The sequence below is a fragment of the Perca fluviatilis genome, chromosome 22 (assembly GCF_010015445.1).
Source record: "Perca fluviatilis chromosome 22, GENO_Pfluv_1.0, whole genome shotgun sequence".
Lineage (NCBI taxonomy): Eukaryota > Metazoa > Chordata > Actinopteri > Perciformes > Percidae > Perca > Perca fluviatilis.
Genome location: NC_053133.1, coordinates 22,089,814 through 22,106,838, shown reverse-complemented (window position 1 = coordinate 22,106,838; position 17,025 = coordinate 22,089,814).

Here is a 17,025-nt window from a genome sequence, read left to right as displayed (position 1 = left end):
TTAGTTTCTCTTTCCCAGATAAATAGTTCCCAGATAATGATATCTAAGGTTAAGATAACCACAACATGCACTATAAAAATATGAGTGTAGGACTGTAAAACATCACACTCCACATGTGAATGGCAAGTGATAAGATTGTTTAAAAAGTGAGCAAGTGTGTTTAGATAGGAACACCTACGTAGAGTCCGGAAAGACAAACAGAGGCATTTTGTTGAATAGAAAGTCCCTTGACTCTCTCGTTAGATGTACACACCGTTTGGGTGATGTGGGATCATCAGTAATGTGGATATAATGACTAAGTGGGTAAAGGCAAATAATAGAACAGTTACAACAGTCTGGTAAGTTCAGAAAATGACATCACTTTACTGTAATGCAGCCTTTAAAACCAGGAAAAGACAACAATTATGCCATATTACAATATCCCAAATCGAAGACGATATCTAGTCTCATATCACAACATCAATATAATATCGATATATTGCCCAGCTCTACTTCCAAACACATTTTTAAGTATGTAAAAACTACTGGTGTGATTACTATTAGGTTTAACATGGTTTTCTCACATAAAAACTAAAAAGAAAACCATACTGTAATCTACTCTTTCTCCCTCATTGAGAAATTCTGGATCTGGCCTCGCCCCACGCACCATCGCAGTTTTCTGACTGCAATCTAGCGTCTAACTTAGACTGACCAGTAAAAGAGCAGCGTGCATTAAGGCTTGAAACATCTGAGAGATTCAGCCATATGCCTACATGTTTGAGCCTCACTCCGGGGCCAGACACGATCGTCCCCTAACCTAAACTATGTGGTTATTATTGTTAAATTTAAGTAGAAATTTGATCCCAAACTACTAGAACAATACATATTTGAACCCAAAGCATGTTCCTTTGCCCATCAGCCCTCTACTAAACTCCTGTATGTGACCCATTAGGTTGGTGACAAGACAACTGGAAATATCCAGAAAGGTCATCTGGGTAGTCATCTGGGTTACTTAAAGCCATCGTCAGAACAGCGGTTAAAGAACTATACTGTCATGAAGAGTGGAGCAGGAGACTGCAGGCAATAGGACAAAGAAAACTCTCTATTTAAGGTGATGTGCAGGCAAGGCAAAACTGTTCTCACCAGAACAAAACCAAAAAATCCAACAGTGGCTGAACTGAAAACTAATCTGACGAGTTTTGACACCCAACACAATACTTTTCTTTTTGTTATTTTACTTTGACGAATATAGACTTGTCTAAAAAAAAGGTCTGTAGCCTTAAGCAGAGATGAGGTGCGGGCTACAGATCTCTGGTAAATTTCTTTGTAACTCCACACCCACATCTTTATTTTTTTTCTTTCAATTTCAAACCTGTAGTCTTTAGCTGCAACTGACGCTGACTCAAGTGACATCACTTGAGGCAATAAGTCAGATTTTGCACCCTCTGGAGTAGAGTTTAGATTCTCTGCCCGAGCCCGAGCCGGCCGGGCCGTTATTTTCCACCACTATCCTCGGGCCGGGCCCTTTATCAAGCATTTGTATTTTTTTTAAATCATTACTTTATTGGTGGGGAGAAAGCTATGCCATAATCAGAAATATTATCTATATTGGCTATATTTAGGCCAAAGTAACAAATGTGTCCAAAACGTTACACAAGTTGGACTACAGTTACAAAATGCAACACGTGTCATGCGTGGAGTCTCCTCCTCTTGCACAAATCACACCGGGCCTGCTGGGCTGTATGGTGGAGCTTAAGTGCAACATGGAGCTTTAGGATGTAAAGAAAAGAAAAGAAAAACAGGAGAATTACCTTTGAGCAAGTTTGGAGGAAAGTCCAGAGGTATGAAACCATTTTAAACAAGTCGTGGGCAATGACAACATACGTGTCGGCTTTGTCGAGTGCATTAGGCTAAGTGCGGCACGCTGCTCGCCTATGACAGCAAATAAAACAGGGACTTGGATGATGAACAGACACATGAAGCAGGCTCGCCGTGGCAGAAAAGATGATAGTCAGCCTTCAACGTCCTCTTTTGTTACTTCTCCAAGCATGAGGGCAAGGCAAGCCCTCACAGAGAAATGCGCAGAGTTTTTTTTTTTTAACGGTTCTTCATTTGGATCCATTTGCGATCCATTCCATTCTGAATAAACATACAGCACAGTTTACATGCTTCGCTCTTGTTGCATTATTCATTAAAGGTACAATATGTAACATTTCTGCTTTAAAATGTCTAAAAATGACCATACCTATGTTATATATTTTTATGAGTTGTGTTCTTACACTATCCCAAATGTTTCCACCAAATGTCAAACCCAGAGAAATCTGTTATTTTATTTTCAGACACGGCACGTTTCTCTTTTAGTCGTCCAGTGGCGTAACATAAACCTTTCACCCTCCAGTTACTCTAACTTCCGTCAGAACACTGGCACCAAGATGATACGTTCAGGAGTAATTGTAAATCATGCAATGTCACAGAAAAAAAATACTTGTAACCGCAATACTGCTTTTTTTTTGGCCATAAAGCATCATTTTGTGATTAATTACATCCCGCTTTTTATCACAGTAATACAACAGATACCTTATTTATTTTGAAAGTTCAATATCGACAAGTAGCTAACATTGATGCTAATGCTTTGTGGGTAACATTATGAGGTTACAACATCATTCAACATGCTTTAGTATGACTGTTTCGACCACAGTTAACAGGACTGGGCTAACCCACGAATAACTTCACTAGCAACGTTAACTGTATAGATAGACGATTAATCTAATGCTAATTTAGCCAGCTAGAACACCCCCGGTCTGTTCTGCCTCACTCCCCGGCGCAGAGAGACTCAGTCGGGATGACAGCTGACAACAGCCCGGGGACATATAGCTAGCTAGCTATCGCTTCCCCAGTCAGCTATCAGCCAGCTACTTTTATTACAGCAACCCCCCGGCCAGAACTTATCTCCAGTGCCTGGTGCTTACGACGCTAACGGCAGTTTAATTAAACGTTGGGAAACGGACCATATCAGACCAGGCACCGAGTCCCAACAGCGGCCATCCATAGAGTTAGCTAGCTACATCTCCGCAGCGCTACCGGTGTATGTGCTGAAAATCTCCTCCCTGCCGAATTTCTCCCCTCTTCGCGTTAAAAAGTTACATATTGTACGTTTAAGATAATTCTAAACAGATTTCTGTAGTTCAAACAACTCTGAATTATAGTTGAGAACGTCAGTTATAATGGCCCACATATTAAAGAAGTGTCGGGTTGAAATCGGGTTCGGGCTCATAATTCCAGTTAATGTGTCGAGCCGGGCCGGGCTCGGGCATAACGTGCACGGGCTCGGGTTGGGTCGGGCTTGATTTTTTGGGTCCGTTCTAAGCTCTACTCTGGAGCCTAAAAAGGCTTCATACAACTTTTTTCACAGGCAGCATTACTTTAAAATTAAATCTGCCCTCCAATCATTAAGAACAATGTAAATTCATCTCGACATACATATCATAAATGAAATTGCATACATGCACATTATGTACATATGGTATATGCATACAAAAAAAAGTCTATACATGCAGTACAGTACTGTCTTGCCCTATGAAAAGACCTTCCATGATACAAGTTCATCATTTCCTTTACTGTCCTGTATGTCAAAAAGTGTGTTTGATGCTCTTTGAGATTGATCATTATGTTACCACATGTTGGGGTTAGATCTACAGTATTCCTACTTTTTCTCTGGCCTCAGACATGACTTTGTGTGGCCCAACCTCTGTATTTTCATATCATTTCACAGTTGTATCGAGGAAATTTCTCCTCAAAAATCCCCAGTTAATCAACAACTCCTTATAGAAAGTCAACCTGCCATAATAGAAGTATTTAAGGATAATAGCATCTTTTATTCCTGCTAAACTCAATCAAAGTGAATAAGAAACAAAACATGTACAAACACCAGATAACTTTCTGACCTGATTTTGTCATGTGTGCTCTTCTTGCACAAGGTAACCTAGAGTTTGCAATCTATTTTTATACCACAGCCTTTTAGGAGCTAAAAATAGTGCTAAGACATGTGCTTAAAATAGTAAACATTATGAAAGAGTCCAGGAATGTGAATGCTGACGTCTGAGCCGCTATTACCTTGTTTCGTCATATAGATAACAAAGCTGTAGTGCAATAGGTGTAAAACACACCCTCAGTTCAACTCATGGGTCCAAGGTTTCAATGGGTTTAAGTCATCTGGGTTACTTAAACCCATTGTCAGAACAGCGGTTAAAGAACTACACTGTCATGAAGAGTGGAGCGGGAGAGTGCAGGCAACAAGACATTGAAGAAAACTCTTTATTTAAAGAGGCCATGACAATAGTGTGAAAAACTCCATCGCTACCTTTTTAGCGGTTCCTGAATGGCCGCATGTGTGCAGTGCCGTGAAAAAATTTGTTACATCGCGAGACCTGATATCACGCAACGTTGCAAGGGTGATTTTTCTGCTCACAGGCGCTAGGGGAAGCGAGACAACCACCATTCAACTCGAAAAAAATCACATAACCATTCCAATGACTCCAAAGCTGTTCAGTTAAGGTAAATTAAGCTAAAAAAAAACCTGCAAAGATCCCCTTTAATGTGATGTGCAGGCAAGGCAAAACTGGTCTAAGCAGAACAAAACCAAAAAAATCCAACAAAGGCTGAACTGAAAACTAATCTGACGAGGCGATGAAGTGCAGCTGGAGAGAAGGGCGGAGAAGTTCAGATGAGGGGAAGGAGGTGAGTAGGCAGGAGAACAAGCAGTGAGTTGATTGGTTGGGGAAAACTTTGGGATCAGGGAAGGATTAACGAGGATGATTCAGAGCAGGTGGGTAGATGGGCCAGAGGAGGGAAAGGCAGCTCAGGAACACAGCAAGACAACACAGAAAACCCAAAATCCAGAAAACACAATCCTCTTAATAATAAACGGACAAATCATCAAACCGTCTAAGAATGTACGTGAATATAAACTCAGGTACACTACAACTTGCATACACTTTTAATCCGTAGCAACAGAAAACCAAAAAACCCAGACAACGAAATAATCGTAATCTCTCGGCACAAAAGTCTGAGGGTGAAATATAGACATGCATTAAAGTGAAATCTGTAACAGATGTCTAAAAAGATGTTCACTTTTCAGGCACAAATTGTGCACTTTTGGCATGCAAATCCTTAAATCGCTGCCTATGCGAGGGCTTAAAGAGACAGGCGCTAAAACAGAGCATTTCAGTATATTCAGACGGTATTTTTTTTATTTTTTATTAAAGCATGTCTACATATTCTAGTGGAAACCCAAAACACAAGTAAGAACCCGAAAATGAGCATGACATGGGACCTTTAACACGGTTTGCACCACAAAAGGTTCAAAGTGTGTTGAAATACCAAATGTAATAGCACATAATTGTTTTACTGCAGGAAGAAGGCCTTTGATACAGTCGGTTAGTTTGCGTCCTGAAATGACAGATAAGGGACTTTATTGATGATGGCTGAGGAGATAACTATAAGCGTCACATTCTTTGTGGACTTTCATCTGGCTTTCCTCTGAAATGTTGATATTATAAATCATGCCTGTTTGTTTTACAGTCAGTGCTTACACTGCAGTTTAAGAGTTGACCAGGAAGACAATACATGAAATGTACTATTGCCGATAAAATACCTGAGTTTCGACACCAAAACAATACTTTTTTTTTGTTATTTTACTTTGACGAATATAGACTCTTTGTAACTCCACACCCAAATTCTTTCATTCAAACATGTAGTCTTTAGCCCCAACTGACGCTGACTCAAGTGACATCACTTGAGGCAATAAGTCAGATTTTGCCTCAAAAGGCCGTGATGTACGTACCGGTATATGCATAAAAAAAAAAGTCTATACATGCAGTTCAGTACTGTCTTGCCCTATGAAAAGACCTTCTATGAAACGAGTTTATCATTTCCTTTACTGTCCTGTATGTCAAAAAGTGGGTTTGATGCTCTTTGAGATTGATCATTATGTTACCACATGTTGGGGTAAGATCTACAGTATTCCTACTTTTTCTCTGGCCTCAGACATGACTTTGTGTGGCCCAACCTCTGTATTTTCATATCATTTCACAGTATCGAGGAAATTTCTTCTCAAAAATCCCCAGTTAATCATCAACTCCTTATAGAAAATCATCCCCTCACAATTGAAGCATTTAAGGATAATAGCATCTTTTATTCCTGCTAAACTCAATCAAAAAAAGTGAATAAGAAATAAAACGTACAAACTCCAGAGAACATTAGGACCTGATTTTGTCATGTGAGCTCTTCTTGCACAAGGTAACCTAGAGTTTGCAATCTATTTTTATACCACAGCCTTTTAGGAGCTAAAAATAGTGCTAAGACGTACTTAAAATAGTAAACATTATGAAAGAGGGACTGTCCAGGAATGTGAACTTTTGTTTGCAATGCTGACGTCTGAGCCGCTATTACCTTGTTTTGTCATATAGATAACAAAGCTTTAGTGCAACAGGTGTAAAACACACCCTCAGTTCACCTCATGGGTCCAAGGCTATAATCTTACCTTTTGTTTTGGTGTAATGGCATAAAGAATGTCATCAGCCAAGGATGTTTGCACAATCCGTGTGACACTGGAGCTGCTTCCGTATTCTAGGTCAGATTACACACAAGACAACATAGACATAAAAAATAAAAAAGAACCTTGCTTAATTTGCGTTATAAGGAAAAGTAAAGTAATCAATTTGAGCTGCACTTTTTATGTAATGGATCAAATGGCTGTGTGTATGTGAAATGGGTTGTTTCGTAATGAAAAAAAAACCTGTAAAGCCCTTAGCTGTATGTAAAATCTTAGCAAAATTATTTTAGTTTTGCGACTCCCCATTTCAGCTCTCATCAACTTTGATTGCAGCAGCAGCAAAATAGTTCTCATAAACCAATGTACCATGTCTGTCCACTACCATCTGTCCATTACGTATCCCACACACCATCTGAAGCTGAACCTACCCAGGACCTTACTATAACAATTGACAACTCTGTGGTAGTCCCCACCCAGACTGCTGTGAACCTGTAACACTAGATCGCTACTCTGCTCCCTCCACTGGTTACCAGCTTCTGGCCGCATCCGCTTCAAGACACTGGTACTTGCACACAGGGCCAAGAACGGATAAATCCCAGCTTACATCCAGGACATGGTCAAACCTTACACCCCAACCCATCCACTCTGCATCAGCCAACCTGCTTGCTGCCCCCGCACAGCGAGGGACACCTAATCACTCAACGAAATCACGACCGTTTGCTGTCCTGGCTCCTAAATGGTGGAAGGTGCTCCCTATTGACATCAGGACAGCCGAAAGCCTACACATCTTCTGCCACAGGCTAAAAACACATCTCTTCTGACTGCACCATGGACAAAAAAAAAGAAGAAAGAATTTACAGTTTAAGCTAATGTACTTGCAAATCTTGCTGTCCGGAGTATGTACCTTCAAGGTTGAAAGCACTTAATTGGAAGTCGCTTTGGATAAAACTGTCAGCTAAATGACATGTAATGTAATGTCATGGCACCACATAGCATTTAGCAGCTAAAGATCCAGATATTTTTCTCAGCTTGTGGAGGCCAAAAAAGATGAATATTGGCCTTATATTCTCCAGGTCACAAAAACATGACTCTAAATGCATGATAATGTTGTTTTGTGTCCGCCTTATGTGAAAATAAGCAATCTTTTTTACTAATATAACTTTAGGAAGATATAGTTTGTAAATAATGTGATGTGTCAATGTATTCTCAATTCTCATCAACAAGTTTGTATGATATCTTACGAAAATCAACTATTGCAGCTCAAAAACTAATTTCAAACTTGTGTTTTGCGTCCAAACATTGTTCAAACCCACAGAACTTTGTATATATCCCAAAGTTTCTGAAGATACCAAATATGTGAGGTTGAATTTTGGGTGAGAGTGTGAAAATGATTCTCAAGACACCTGAAATTAATTTGCAGAAATGTTAGTTACGACATTCCTTACTAAAAAGAAATTAAGTCAAGACTTAAAGCTTTTCAATTAGCCTACAAGATAGCATCCATGGAAATAGAAACCTGGTTTGATCTCCACAGCTTCCTCTACAGTTTATTATCACCAGATAAATAAAAAGCTTTGAGGTATATGAGCTTTGATCTAAGGTTACGTAGCTGGAAATCACATCACGTGACCAGGCTGGGAAAATAAACTTTGATCCTAATGGCATTTGCTTGGCCAACAGATGACTGTCAGTTAACCATTAAGTGTTCAAATGCAGTCTGATATGAAATGTTTGTCTGAATTTGTTTTTTTTTGTTTTTTTGTTGGCCATTTGAAAAAATTATTACAGTTATTGCATCAAAATAAAATGTATTCACTCCCACGAATGTTGTGAAGGAAATTTAATCTGCTCAATCCACACACAAACATAAAAATGGAAAATACCTGCTGTGTAACCAAATACACAAACAAACAGCAAAAAGTGCAGTTCAGCCCTCCCTCTGAGATCTCTATTCCCGGTAGTGAAGCCCATGAGTATCCACAACAATACTCAACCAACTAACCCTTACAGCTATTCCCGTAATCATTCAGCAGGCTCCACACCTCCTTGTCTCTGGTGAAATGAAGCTGCTCTCTAGTCTACTGCTGGCTATTCTTTGCGTGGCTGTTCAGGCAGCAGGTAATTACTTTTTTTAGAATTAAAATTATTAAAATTATTGCAGAATGATATGGATATGGTCCATATGTGTTCGTTTCTGCACATTAAAGTACATATTCTTGCTGATTTATCAGATCTACTTGATCTCTATGTGTTGGAGTAATGTCTTGCCATATTGCATGCTGAAGCAGTTTTTTCTATTCCTACAGACATAGAGAGTCAGGTTTAAATGACTAACTTACTGTGTGTGATAAATCTGCAGGAACGTTACAGACTGATCTCATGAAATGGCGTATGTATGACACGCCAATTCGTATGCCATTATTGGCGTGTTATCAAGACGCATACTCGCTTTTTAGCGTGTATATCAACGCAGTTTGGCCTCCGTTGACTTACATTACCTTGCGATTGCGTGTGAATTTACAGCGTAGCGATTAGTATGAAAGGGCGAAAATCTGCGTCACTTTCTTCTTTCACTAAAGCCAACCCCGTTGTTTTTTTCCTAAACTCAACTGTCGCTTTCTTCTCGCGAAGAAAAGGCGATAACACGCCACGTGGGGTTTATGTTTATGTCTGCTGAGAAAGAAAGTGGGCGTGTATGTTTACGCGAAGTCATGATAGGGTTAATAGGGTCGTTGATCACAACCACAGAGGAATTTGAAGACAATTTCTCGGTTGTTCAACCCAACTGCATGATTGGCTCAACTCCCATTTGCTTGTGATAATATAATAATAATATAATAATAATAATAATAATAATAATAATAATAAATGATTTACAGCTCCCTATCATGCAATGTCATTTTGGAGGTCATATTTTGTAATTTGTTTTGCCCTGCACTATCAGTTACAGGTACACAGATAATGAAGAACAGGTGTGAAGACCGGATTGGTCCGGCAGAGCTGATTGCTGTCTCCTGGTTGGTCACCGGTTAATATAGTGTTTCCTAATAATATTGCCTTGAAGAAGCATATATAAGGTGAATAGAATTGGTCCAAGTGAGAACTATCTGACAAATAGGACTTAAACCAGCTGAGTGCGGTTCCTTTAATGCCAATTAAATGCTCCAGTCTCAGGATGTGATGGTCAATATGCAGCACTAAGATCTAATAAGACAATTACAGAGACAAGTCCTTTGTCTGTAGCAATTAGAAGGTAATTTGTCATTTTTGCTATGATTTCCATGAATAATGATTACCTTAATTCTAATTCTAATATTCTAATGTAGGTAGTCACCCAACTGATTAGCCACTACCTTCTCAAGGATCTTAGAGAGAATGGGAAGATTATAGGTCTAACGCGATAAAATGGAACCCACTGAAGTTCTAGGTAAGACCCGCTCTTCGTCAGGCGTCAGCTTGCGCGAGGTAACGGAACCCGATTTGTTCAGGTCCTATCCCCTGACCAGTCGGCTCTCCTAACCTTAACTACTCGAGGTCAAAGCCTAACCTCAATCAAATTGGGCTGCTTCGTAGGGCGGGTCCTGCCAAGAAACCAGGTGGGATCCATAATAACACAGGTCTAACAAATTAGCCATATCCGCTCTACACGGTGATAAATATGTCAATGTTATGTTTACAGTTGGCTACTTTGCCCTTTGTGAAAAAATCATTGCAGACTTGAAATACAGAGTCTCTTCTAAGATGTTAGATTTCTACAAAACTGCCCGTGAAAAATCTGTTTCCAAAAATGTCCCCATGCAGTATTATCCTCATCTAGCTTAAGTAGTAGCTTATACTGTACATGAGGTTAGGGTTTGAGGTTGGTCCAACACAAACTTTATTTTTGCTGAATTCCTATTGGATATTTTTTAGACTTGGATCTTGTTATGAAAATTGAGCTCACAAGATGTAGTCTTTCTTTATGACTCTAATAAAGCTTGCAGGCTGTCACACGGTATTTCATATCACTCTTATCTCATTAGTATTTTGTTCATCCAAAACACAGCAAGGCCCTGACAACTTGCAACATTAACCACAAACTACCCCTCAAAAATATGAGCCAACAACCCTCAAGATTTTATCTAAAGAATTGGAAGGAGCCTGCCAAAATTGGCTTGATTAAAATATCATATGACTATTCTACCTGTGTGTGCCTGTTTGTGTTAAGGGCATCATGGCTGTTGTTCAGCTTTCTCCAAAGTCAATGCTGTGAACTCCATTGTAAAAAGAAAAGAAGCGGATCACCCAAGGGCAGCATTAATGCAATGTAAGATTATGTTTCCTGCTTTGTCCTTTCTCTTCTTGTGTATGTGGTATAAATTATGATTTCTTGAACATGGCTGTCCTTGTGGCCTTTGTTTCAAATTTGCAATTATCAGCTTCCATTTTTACCAGACTTCCTCACAATGATCCAAGTTTCCAAAGTGATATGACTGAGGTTGATTCACTTCCAAAAAGTAATGCAACTTTTTGTTATTTCTGTCTCTCTTCCAAGTGTCATAAAGTGGAAACGTCGCCAAATGTGTTCCTTAAAGCCCTCCCTCAAACACTGATTGTCCAATCATAGCTTAGCAACCATAACTAGGCCAGAGATGGATCTTTGACTAGGCACAGCAGGCCTGTCAAGGTTTCAATTGTCGAAGCATTGTGAATGGGGCTGTATAAAAGCCAAACTCTGCATCTAAAGCGAGTTGCAGGGTGGTGCCTTTCCAAAACACAAGCGCAAAATTGTGCATATGTGTTTATTTGCTCTAATGTAGGTTGCAATCATTACCATGTCTGGCTAACTAGCGTCCTACAGTATAGGAACCAATTGTTCACCTAAAACATCCACTACGTAGTAATGTACCAATGTGAAACAACTGGTCCTTAATGCTATCAGAGTTTAGAGTAACCAAAGAATTTCAAATATGCGAAGAAGTTTCACTCTCTCGTTACTTCCGGCTTCTGAACTGTTCCAACTGTTTGAGCAGTTCCACTCTTGATCCATATAGGTCACAGGCCAGTGCAGAATGAATGGGACTCTATGGAGCTATACCCCTCAAAATCCACTTTTCTCAGGATATAATTGCTTATCTAGTAATTTGAATGTTGCATTCGAAAGGGGAGGCTAAGAAAATACACACAAATAGATTTTTTTAAAGTGGCTTTTTTGTTTTAAAAAGCCTTTTAAAATGTCAATGACGTCATACACATATATGGCCAGAGATACTGCTTTACAGCAGATCTGAGTCGTTTCCTTTTTTCTCTCGAGGCATCGACAACACAACTAACAGGTTAGGCTCTCACTGTCAATACACGTGCTAGAAAGAGGTTTGATAATGTTTTGAAATACCACGCCGAAATATTTACTCTGACATTCAAGTTCTGCTTCGGATGCCGTCAAGCAGGATCTCCGATCGTAATCAGTCCTTCACTGACCAATCAGCATTCATTAGCAGAATGCTAGCGTGTTATGGGCAACAACGACTCAACCTGTAAGAAATCAAAAGGCTATACTCGGTCATTCAACTTTCGACCTGTAATCCATGTTGAACTTGCAAAAACTACAGTCAAATCTGAGATTTCTCAACAACAATCAGGCGAAAGAGACACATTTAGCTGTCTAGCTCCATAGAGTCCCATTCATTTTGCACTCGCCTGCGATCACCCCCAGTGGAACTCTGGTGGAACTGCAACCAAACTCGGTACAATGGGGCTGAATAGGGAGTGGAAAGGCTTTCCGCAGACCAGCTTTGGAGTAACGTTAGCAGCTCTGGCCTGCTTGGATTTTGGGTGAGTTTACACTCCAACCAACCAGCGTTATCTGAGATAGCATTACGTTTGCCACACAACACATCATTAGTCCTTATCCTTAAAGCCTTATCATGCTAACTAGCTCCACAAAAGAAGAACAATGCTTTGCATTTATGTACATCTTCTAAATCAACCACTGGCGAGGATGCTGACTTTTTGCCTGGGATTTGTTAGCTTTAGCCCCAGAGTTGCTTGCTTGTCTCTGTCTACAACTAAGGACCAATTGTATCAATAACTATTGTAGACTGCATATGTACCATATGTGAACAGAAAGCTAGACTGGAATAGCCACAGTAACTAAGGGGGCACGGAGATAAGGGTCAATTACAGTCTTGTATGGGTAGGCAATATACGTTAATACAAAAAAAAATAAAAAAAATAAAACTAAATTAAATGGAAATACTACAGTTTAAGTGATGTTTTCCTTTAAACAGTTGGTTTACATATCTGCGGGAAAGTTAGGGAACCTTAAAATTAAAGCAGTTCTTACAATTAGAACAGCCACGTGGGATTATCTAAGTGCAGATGTATTAGCACACACACAATAGACAAGATATTCAAAATGGCATCAAGCTTACAAAAACAAAGCATTTTTTTTTTGTTCAACCTGACACCTTCCTGAAAGCACACACACAAAAATCTATGAAACTATAAACTACACAATGTGCTGCTACCTGTCACTGCAATTCAGGCTGACCCGTTTTCTGTGATCCAGCAGCAATAAGGGAGTGAGAAACCACAGACAACAACACAGGAGAGCCAAAATCTGAAGATCCAGACCACAAACTTGACAACCAGTCTCTGTCACTATTTGTCTTCTGTTACAAACCGAGTCTTACTTACGAAAGGTATCTGCTCATCGGTAATTCAAGTTGCTCTGGAAAAAGACATAAACTATTGTGTAAAATACAGTGGTGGAAGAAGTAGGCCTACTCAGATTATGCATTCAACGTTTTACTTCAGTAAAAGTAAGGTATGGTATCAACATATACTTAAAGTACAAAAAGTAAATGTACTAATTTTACAGAATGGACTATCGCAGAACAATGGAGGCCTATATTATTAATTACAAATTCACCTGTTTTGTTTTTTAGTTTTACATTATGTTATAACACTAATTTAAAAGGGCTCATTGAAAAGGGATTTCTGTGTACATATTTTTGGCCTATAGAAGAAGCTCAAATGGTCACAAACAGGATATTTTGTCCCGTAAAACAGAATAAGAAGCTGTCATACTGCTGTCTTATGACCTTTTAGCTGACAGTAAATTACACTTCTGTCGTCATCCAGGCAAACATTGGCACTGTCACAAGTCATCTCAATCTTCCTTACCCCATATTGACTGACTATATGGACGTTTGACGCACAAACCTAATTACATACAGATGTGGGAACAAAGAAAACTCAAGAGCAATGTGATGAAGACATTAATTAAAAAAACAATGATAAAAACAACTTTCAATAGATGACCAAATTTCCCACGTCAACACGGTTGACTCCCTCTATTGTGACATTTCTAACACCTGACTTTTTATTTCAATGCAGTATACCTGTAATTGCTTCTACTGTTGTTACTCATGCAGGCGAACATTCACTGTCACATTCAAAGTAACTTTAACAACTGCAATTATTCCATCTTGACTGGATATAAGTACCGACGTATGACGCAAAAACCTAATTACATACGTAAAAAGTGCGGTGATAAAGACAATTGAAACAGCTTTCAATAATCACATGTCTTCAGGCAGTTTGAAATGATATAGAAGTGTACTGAATGTCTTTGGTGCAAGGAAGGAAAAGGCATCCTGTGTTAATGGCACTGTTTTTAATAAAGTGGTTTCCATATTGGTTGTATCATGTTCTGCCATCACACACACACACACACACACACACACACACACACACACACACACACACACACACACACACACATGCCACAGGTGTGGTGATGAGGAAATACATTTTCCATTTGCAGAGAGTACTGCTGACTATTAAGCAGCAAAAGGTAGCAAAATTAAGACAACAAGAAAGAGTGAACTCGAAGGCGATGTAAATGATGCATTATAGACAACACATTTGACGTGTCCCTTTGACCAGATAAATAAAATACTTGACAAATAGAAAACGTGTCATTTTTACACTTCTGTTTGTGTACAGATTAAAAAAATGACATATCATGTGTTAGTTAGTGAGCTTTAGAGAGGGTTCTGGTAGGCAAGTACCTTTGGACAGAGCCAGGCCAGCTTTTTCCCTTGGTTTCCACTTGTTATGCTAAGCTAAGCTAATGGGCTGCTAGCGAGCCTTATATCGACAGATATGAAAGTGGTAACTCAAACTTTCCCGTCGGCTTAAACAGCCAGCAACTGTTGCTCTGTAGCATGGAGCTCTGTAGCCGATGTCACGTGATCAGTCGGAGGTCTCCCAGTTTTCGTATAATAGCATACGTTTTAGTGTGCATAACACGATGAAAACTTGTGAAGCTTTGAGTTATGTGTTTCAAATCTGTGTATTTCCAGACTGATCTCATAAAGTGCCATATGTATGACACCCCAATTCGTATGCCATTTTGGCGTGTTATCAAGACGCATAATCGCTTTTTAGCGTGTTTATCAACGCCGTTCGGCCACCACTGACCTACATTACGTGTGAATTTTCGCCATAGCAAGTAGTATGAAGGGATGTAAGTCTGCGGAGGTTGGTTGGGGTGGTGGATGAGTACAAGACAGGACTTTGACCCAGGAGAGCTGTGGCGTTTGTAAGCAGTTTTTTTTTTTTTTAAGCCTTTCCTAAACCCAACCGTTTATTGTTTTCCTAAGCGTGTGACGTTGGTCACCCTCGTGTTTTTGTTGTTTTTTTGTTTGTTACTAAAGCCTTTCCCAATGTTCTTTTCCTAAACCCAACCTTTTTTTTTTGCATGCGTGTGACGTTGACGTTCTCACGATAACAAGCAACGTGGCGACGCCACGTGGTGTGTATGTTTACATCCGCTGTATACAGCATAGACATACACGTGGATAGCTCAAAATGCGTACAGATAACACGCCACTTGGCTTTAGGAAAGTAGCGTGTATGTTTACGCAAAGTCATGATGCCATGTTGGTATTTTTGTCTTGCTTATATTCAAGTAAAATGTCTTCATTTAAAAGTTTAAGTTTCCTTGAATGTGAATGTTGATTAAAGGTGGCTAATGTTGAACTTGTTTTTTCTCAATTTCGCTCCTTGAGGTGTTTCCACCTGGTTCTAAATACGCACTAGTAGAGCAAAAATATGATAAATCTGGTTTTTAATTGAATTATGGGGACATATACAAAGTGTAACAATGTGATATAGATAGGAGACATCAATGGGTGTGCCTGGTGGGAGTCACAGATTTTCTCTCTCCTAGTGCTTCCCGCGGATGCCTTCCTCACTGCTAAACATAGACTCTCCCCCCTCGTGCAGGCCTCAGTAGAAGCTACACAGCAGCAGAGAGAAAGACTGGTGCGGAGCCCATGCCCTAAGCATGAACCTCAGAGACAGCATCCTCAGCTAAAAATAAGCTGAATCAGCACTATTCCCCAACATAGGAGGGTCTTAGACTCAAAGGTAGCCAACTGAATTGTTACACCGCATGTCCGAAGGTGGTCATTGGAAGGTTTTTCTGGGGGATAGTCTGTCTTGGCAAAATATAGGACGCAGCAGAACAAAAAAATCTTTATAAAGCTTACCGGGACTTGCTCGGGGTTTTTCAGTGTTATCTTTCGTGCACATTAAAACTTCTTTTTCACATCTGATTCCGACTACGTGTGGATTTTCTAAGACCTTTTTTGAGATCTTTTCATACTTTGAATAGAACAGGAAGAGAAGTTGACGAAGTGCAGCTGGCGATAAGATGCGTGCCTATAAATCTGGCCTTGGGTCACAGGGTCAACAACATACTGTAGGCTATGAATGAATAACTATTTTAAGCTGCAGGAAAGACGAACATGATGTTCAGTCTGAAAATCTCTCTACAACATGATGTATTAAAATGTAAAACTGTTCTCTACGGAACAGAATAACAGCTTTTCATCCCTTTCCAAGTTTCTTTGGTATGAAGAAAGTAAACCTGTTGGGTTGGTAAACGTGAGCATGCTAATTTGATTTCACTTAATAGCTTAAGGTTAATCTCTTGCAAACTACACCCACTGGTGTCATAGTTTCCTGGTGGAACATAAAAACACATCTATACAAACATCAGAAAAATAGCTTCCATAAGATAACACTGGAGTCGTTTGGCTTGAAAGGTAATTCAAATACAGGCTGACAGTTTGAACAATTGGCAGACAGTCAGATGAAATGAGGCAATACAATTCCAAAGAGTTGAGCGAAAATGATTGGCAGGTAGGAGGCAAACCTGTTCCAAGCAGGTAAAAGGTCAACGGATAAGTACATTTAGGCAAGTAGGCAATGTAAACGATCTAGCAAAGAACAGCAGTGAATTGAGGTTTGTGTAAACTACCAATATTAAATCTCACTTAGCTTACATAGGTCACATAGGTTACTTTGTCTCTTCAGTATGTCTGTGAGACAATTTAAAGGCCTCTGCATTGTCCTAAAGAGTTTTTTTAAAGGCCAAAAAATGAAAACGACAAATGATAAAAGCATCTATTTAGGCCTAAATTGACAAAGTGGGCAAC